Source organism: Orcinus orca, chromosome 1, assembly GCF_937001465.1.
Source record: "Orcinus orca chromosome 1, mOrcOrc1.1, whole genome shotgun sequence".
Classification (NCBI taxonomy): Eukaryota; Metazoa; Chordata; class Mammalia; order Artiodactyla; family Delphinidae; genus Orcinus; species Orcinus orca.
In genome coordinates this window covers 110,414,124-110,421,855 of record NC_064559.1, presented here as the reverse complement: position 1 = coordinate 110,421,855, position 7,732 = coordinate 110,414,124, and positions in this window count along the sequence as shown.

Below are 7,732 nucleotides of genomic sequence, written 5' to 3'. Positions count from 1 at the left end.
GCATTTTTTTTTTCCACACTGTGTAGCACGTGGGAACTTAGTTCCATGACTAGGGATCAAACCCTTACCCCCTGCATTTGAAGCGTGGCGTCTTAACTGCTGGACCGCCAGGGAAGTCCCAAAACCATTATTTTTTTAGGTCATTGCTGTGGTATTTTTCTTTTTTTACTTCTAATCAACCATTTTGTAATTGCTACAACTTCTTGGCAATACTTAACACAATGTCTATTCCCTCCACTTAAAACATTCTTTGGCATTCATGACGCTATGTTGCTGGATATTTTGATCCCTTCTCATGTTCCTCCCCTTAGCCTAGTCCTTGACGGTGGAGTCTGGCAGGATTTAGTGGTTCATTCTTTTATCCATTGCTAGGTATTTACTGAGTACTCGTGTGCTACATGCAGCAGACGCAGCCATGGAGACAGACGAGGCCCCTGCTCTCCTGAAGCTTACACTCGAGTCTAGTCCACTCCCTCAACCACTGTCCACAACCACTGTCCACAGTTCTCCTGGACAATCTCACTTACTTCCTTGGCTTTACCCCGTGCAGCTGTTCCCTCTTGCATCTTCTGATGCAGGGCTTCACATTGACTTATCCAATTAACCAACAGTCAACAGATTCTCCTAGAAAAGAAAGAAGAGGCTGAACGGCCCTTGGTGAGTCAGTCATGAAATAATTTTTTACTTTATATTCCCAGGCAAGATATGAAGAGAAGACATAAAAGAGTTGGCTACCTAAACTCCAACTTTATTTTTCTGCAGCATTCAGACGTGTTAGAGGATTCTATGGGAGTAAATTTCCCTGGCAGAATTCTGCCATGTGTGGAGATTTTCTCTTATTTCTCGTAAAAGGTAGTGAAAATTTCAGGTTTAACGATTATTGTACTGTCAGTACTGCCAGGCCCTCCCTCAAGCACAAAATGTGACAGAAAACAAGATGCACTAGGAAATGAAAACCTGTTAAATTCCCCCTGACCACTAGTGAAGGAAGACTGCTGCTATCGATAATAGCATTTTTTAAAAACATGTGCTGCATTTGGGAAAAGTTTAAAATGAAAAAGCTGAAAATAAAATGGCAACACACTAATTTATGAGAATATTAATAGGGGATTTGACCTAAGGTTATAATTCAAATGACAGAAGATAATTGATCCATAGATATGCATATTGTTTATTTATGATTAAACTAATTGGGAAAAATATAACTTGTTATCCATGTAATTCACTACATTCTCTTTATTTTTTTTAATTGAAGTATAGTTGATTTACAATGTGTTAATTTCTGCTGTACAGCAAAGTGATTCAGTTATATATAATATATATATATACATTCTTTTTATATATTCTTTTTATAGTTCCCTGTGCTATACAGTAGGACCTTGTTGTTTATGCATTCTATATATGATAGCTTACATCTGCTAACCCCAACTTCCCACTTCATCCCTCCCCCACACTCCTCCCCCGTGACAGCCACAAGTCTGTTCTCTATGTCTATGAGTCTGTTTCTGTTTTGTAGATAGGTTCATTTGTGTCATATTTTAGATTCCACATATAAGTGGTATTTGGTATCGGTTTATGGTATCTGTCTTTCTGACTTCACTTAGTACGATAACCTCTAGTTGCATCCATGTTGCTGCAAATGGCTTTATTTCATTCTTTTTTTATGGCTGAGTAATATTCCATAGTATATATGTATCACATCTTCTTTATCCATTCATCTGTTGATGGACATTTTGGTTGTTTTCATGTCTTGGCTGTTGAATTCACTACATTCTTAAAGGAGAGACACGAATAATCATCTTGATAGATACTTAAAAAGTACTTATTAACCTCAATGACCATTCCTAATAAATATATTTGGTAAGCCAGGAATAAGAGGGAAGCTCTTAATTTATAAAGGGTATATATATTTAAAAAAACCTACAGCAAACATTATATTGAACAAGGAGACAGAAAAAGCCTCCGCATGAGAGTCTGGTAAAACACCCTACGGATACTTTAGAGCTGGGACTACGGTTCGGTGAGTGATGAACTTACTTGAGGTCCAAAATTTAAGAGCATGCCAAAAAACTCAGTAATCGGTAGAATAGATAGTATTTTAATGCAGTATTTTAAAAGCAAAAACTTGAAGAACAAAATATACAAAATAGGCAGATTTTGCATATAGACAGGCTCAGTATTTTTCCTGGTCTTTCCTTATGCCTCCAGCTCTGCTATGGCTATCACATTCAGTAAAGTATTCTGTATCTCAATTCCTGAGCTTTTTGGTACCTCCCTAAGTTGTGCCCCCAAGGCAAGTGCTTCACCTCATTCTGGAGTTTACTGAGATACAGATGAACTTCACTGTGGTCCTCTTTGGTGGTTTGTGCAGGACCATAACCCATCAGTAGAGGCTTGGTGGTCTTCACCCTTTTCCCCAAACCCCCTCATCCTTTAATCCAACCTCTGAAAAGGACCTAGAATAGGGGTTTATTTTCAGCATATATTTAATAGGCATCTTCTGTGTGTCAGCACCAGAAATACAGTGATGCACACACTTCCAGCCTTTGTGGAGGTTACAGTTGGCTGAAGGAGAACAATTAACCAAGCAACAATAATAAAGTATGGTGTGCGCCATGATGGGGTTGGGGGTCCACGGAGTTATGAGAGCACTTGGCAGGACTCTTGGCCTAGTTTACCAAGTCAGAGGAAATGAGGTCCAATCCCAAGCTTGAAGGTTGTTTAGGAGCTAAAGGGGCAAGGAGGGGCTGGGGTGGGGCTATGGAGAGGATGCCATGTCCCAGATGGAGACAACCGCTTCGGAAAAGGTTTATTTGAGAATGTGAAAGAATTACAGTATGGTTGGAGCTCCCAAGAGAGAAGTGTGGTGTAGACAGAAATAAAACTGGAGAGGAAGGGGGCTTCCCTGGTGGCGCAGTGGTTGAGAGTCCGCCTGCCGATGCAGGGGACGCGGGTTCGTGCCCCAGTCCGGGAAGATCCCACATGCCGCGGAGTGGCTAGGCCTGTGAGCCATGGCCGCTGAGCCTGCGCGTCCAGAGCCTGTGCTCCGCAGCGGGAGAGGCCACAACAGTGAGAGGCCCGCGTGCCGCAAAACAAACAAACAAACTAGAGAGGCAGATGGGGGCAGATGGTGAAGGACTTTGTAAACCATGTTTAGGAGTTTGGAATTGTTCCTAAGAGTCATGAGGAGACTTTGAAGCAGGAGAATGCCTGGATTGAGTTCGTGTTTTAGAAAGACCATTCCAGCTATGCTGTGAGGAAGGCAAGAAGGTAAAACTGCATCCAGAAGACCAGTTAGGAGACTGATGTGATGATTGCCATAGACTGAATGTTCGTGTCCCCCCCAAATTCATGGTGAAACCTAACCCTCAGTGTGAGGGTAATTGGAGGTGGGGTTCTGGGGAGATGATTAGATCGTGAGGGTGGTACCCTCATGAATAGAATTAATGCCCTTATAAAAGAGACCCCAGGGAGCTCCCTAGTCCCTTCAGCTGTGTCAGGACACAGTGAAAAGGAAGCCATCTATGAACCAGGAAGCAGACTCTCAGCAGACACACAGTCTGCCAGCACCTTGATCTTAAACTTCCCAGCTTTCAGAAGAGGGAGAAAAAAGTTTCTGTTGTGTATGAGCTACCCCATCTATGGTATTCCTTAAATAGCATCCCAGAGGGACTAAGTAATCTAGGAGAAAATGTTGGTGGTCTGGTTGAGGGTGGTGGCAGGGGGTGTTGGTACGTTTTAGAAATATTGAGTAGGTATAATAGCAAGATTTGGTGATTGGTTAGATGTGGGAGGTACAGAGAGAAAAGAATCAAGGATGACATCCAGGTTTGTGATGTGTGCATTGATTTTTTTTATATTAATATCCAGCAACCTTGATGAACATTCTTTTCAGCTCTAAAATTTAACTGTAGATTTTCTACATGAACAATTACATTGCCTGCCACTAAGGACGGTTTTGTCCCTTACCTTCATATATTTATATGGCATCAGTCAGCATTCAGTCAGGAAAAGAGAAACTGCTCTTGGTGTTCCAAGCAGCGATATTTAATAGAGGGGATTGGATGCTTGCACAACTGTTGCGAAAATGAGAATAGGGAGAGCTACCGCTAGCTTTTAGGTTCACCGTGGCAGCCGTGGTCCTACAAATTAGAAAGTTGTTGTCGACATCCGGGTCAGGAAACTGCAGGAAGCTGCCACTGATGATCACAGCCGTCCTACGGTAGTGAAGAGGGTAGTCGACAGGGTTGCTTTGAGGACTCTGTAAATCCTTGTTTCTGCCAAAACCCAAACACACACAAGCCACTGCCAGAGACAGAATAACACAGCCCCTTTCCATCCCCAAATGTGAGCAAGTGCATCTCACTGGCTGACTGTTAATGGTGTTCAAAACCCTGGAGGTAAAGGAGGCTGGGATGAGTAGTTCCCAGGCTTCAGCCCCTGTAATAAACAGATAGTAGAAATAAAAGTTGGTTGCAAAAAGAAATCAAGAAAAACCAATATCCAGCAAAGCTTTCCCTTAATTTACTAGCCTATCCTTTTGTGTATAAGGTACCCAAAACACTTTCAAAATGAGCTAAATGCTCCAAATGCTTCACTCACCCTTCTCCCCCATGTACACTGTATTCTAGGAGATGCATGAAATGACATGTAATTTTCCAAACACATTTCCATGTCTTTGCACTCGTCCTACCGCTCAAAAGTTACCTCTCCTCTGCCTGTGAAGACTCTTCCCATTCCTCCACCACCCTACCCCTCCCTGCCCCAGGCCTGCATCAGGTGGGATTGACCTGGATCACTGCAGGGTTTCCCCTGCACAGTTCTATTATGGCAGCTTGTCGCAAATTTTAGTCAAAGTATCCATTTTTCTTCCAGTAGACAAAAGCATCCTAAGGTAAGGGACCAAGACTTATTTTGTGTTTATGTCCCAAGGACCTGCTACAGTGCTTGGAACATAATAGGTGCTCATTGCAGGTTTTTTTTTTTTTTTTTTTTGCGATATGTGGGTCTCTCACTGTTGTGGCCTCTCCCTTTGCGGAGCACAGGCTCCGGACGCGCGGGCTTAGCGGCCATGGCTCACGGGCCCAGCCGCTCCGCGGCACGTGGGATCTTCCCAGACCAGGGCTTGAACCCACGTCCCCTGCATCGGCAGGCGGACTCCCAACCACTGCGCCACCAGGGAAGCCCAACATTGCAGGTTTATTGAATGTGTGAAGGACTGTGTCTACATGGTCTCTCAGGGTAAATACCTGAGGTCGTACGAAGAGCAACCACCTTCAGAAACAGGTATGCCACTTGTTCCTGAAAGGGGGTCTAACGAGTGATAGAATCTTAGAAGGACAAAAATTCGTCTTTATAAATTGCTTATTGATACTAGCTTCATAGTCTAAATCCTTATTTTCTGTTAATGTTGACTTTTTCCTTTCTTTTCCAAGTTTCTACCATCTGTCCTTGCTTCTGAAGATTGTAGCACTACTTCCCATTAAAATATAATTCCCATGTAACATTCTGGTTGCTCCCATCATATCAAATTAATGCCATGACACGTAAGCTGCTAGAAAAATATGGGTCATTACATGTTGCTGACAGTAACACTGATAGTGACATTGAAGTAGGGACAGAGAACATCTTAAGTGATTTTTTTAATGCAAAATCAGAGAACTCTAGAGTTTGAAGTGTTCTTATAGATCTAACCCTATTGTTTATACAAAAATGGAGATTGAGAGTTTCCCATGATTCCTTAGCACAGTGGAAAATTGGTTAGCAAGCTCATCTCCTCCTTCAGGTGGGAGAAGCCTCTACAGTCAAACCTCTGAGACTCCCCAGCACCTAGTACAGTGTTAGATGCATAATAAGCAGTTAATCAAATGTTTTAAAATGGGTGTACGTATGTCCCACTTATTAAATCCCTCAAAGCCAACATCGTTTGGTTCCCTAAAGGACCATTTGCCCAAGGTAACCTGGAAAGTCTTCGTTTTTCTTTGTGGCAGCTTCTGTGGTAGACTCAGCATCCTTTCCCAGCCTCATTTCTCTTGCCCACCTTGTTTATAAAGCCCAGGGAAGCTTTTCTAGCCTCCCTGCACTGGAAGTGACCAGGTGACAGATTTGGCTTGTGCGATGTTAGCAGAAGCTGCAGGAATTTTCTATAAACATTTTGCTTTCCTGATGGAAGGGAAAGAGGAGGCAGGTGCTGTCCTTGCTCCTTTTCCTGTCTAGGGGGTGAATGTGTTGGCTACGCCGACACCAGTCTTCCTGTGCCCACGAGGGAAAGGCCAAGAGAATCACAGAGATGTTGGCCCTAATATTGTTGAACTGCCAGACCATCACCAGCACCACCTACCTCCTGACTTCTTGTTATGTGAGAGAAACAAACCCCTCTTTGTTTAAGCCACTGAGTTTTTATTCCTTGCTCCTGAGTGCTTTTCTAATATTTGCTCTCTACCAGCCGCAGAACCTTCCAGAGTTCATTGCCCAAAACAGGAAGGACAGGTCCACATCTATCAAATAGGACAGAGGTGGACATTACCATAAATTCACTTTATAAGTTGAGTTTTGTAACAATTACTTGTCACCACGTTAATCTATAAGAAAAAAAGGTTCCAATGAATATATAAAATTTGAAAACAATGACAGTTATAATTTTATATCAGCCTCATCAATGTATTTTTTAATTGATGTATAGTTGCCGTACATTATATAAGTTACAGGTGTACAATATAGTGATTCACAATCTTTAAAGGTTATACTCCATTTATAGTTATTATAAAATATTGGCTATATTCCCTGTGTTGTACATTATATCTCTGTAGCTTATTTATTTTATATGTAATCATTTGTACCTCTTAGTGCCCTACCTCTCTCCCCTTCCCTCTCCCCACTGGTAACTACTAGTTCCTTCTCTATAACTGTGAGTCAGCTTCTTTTTTGTTATATTTAGGTTTTTTTCTTTTTTTTTACATCTTTATTGGAGTATAATTGCTTTACAATGGTGTGCTAGTTTCTGCTTCATAACAGAGTGAATCAGTCACACACACAAACATATGTTCCCATATCCCTTCCCCCTCATGTCTCCCTCCCTCCCACTCTCCCTATCCCACCCCTCTAGGGGGTCACAAAGCACTGAGCTGATCTCCCTGTGCTATTAGTTTGTTGTATTTTTTAGATTCCACATATAAGTGATATCTTACAGTATTTGTCTTTGCCTATCTGACTTACTTCACTTAGCATAATACCCTCCAAATCCATCCGTGCTGTCGCAAATGGCAAAATACTGCTCAGCCATTTTTCTTATGGCTGAGTAGTATTCCATTGTGTGTGTGTGTGTGTGTGTGTGTGTGTGTGTGTGTGTGTACCACATCCTCTTTATCCATTCATCTGTTGATGGACGCTTAGGTTGCTTCCACATCTTAGCAATTTGTAAATAATTCTCATTCAATGTATTTGAAAAATTTGTTTTAGTTGCATCGTATTGAGAAAACCTTAATTCACACAAATAAGTGGTTGCAAATATATCAGTTTTTCACCCTACAATTTCAGGTCCAAAAGTTTGAAAGAAGGCTATGAGGAGAATTTCCCTTCAAAGTGGAGTCAATAACAGCAGGTAAGATCTGCTCTCATTCCTTAACTGGCAAACATCCAATCTGGAGGGAGGGAGTCAGTGAACAGCTTTTTCAACCAAGTAAACCTTCACTGTTTGAAGGAAAATACGATGTAGTGAATGAGAGTCCAGATT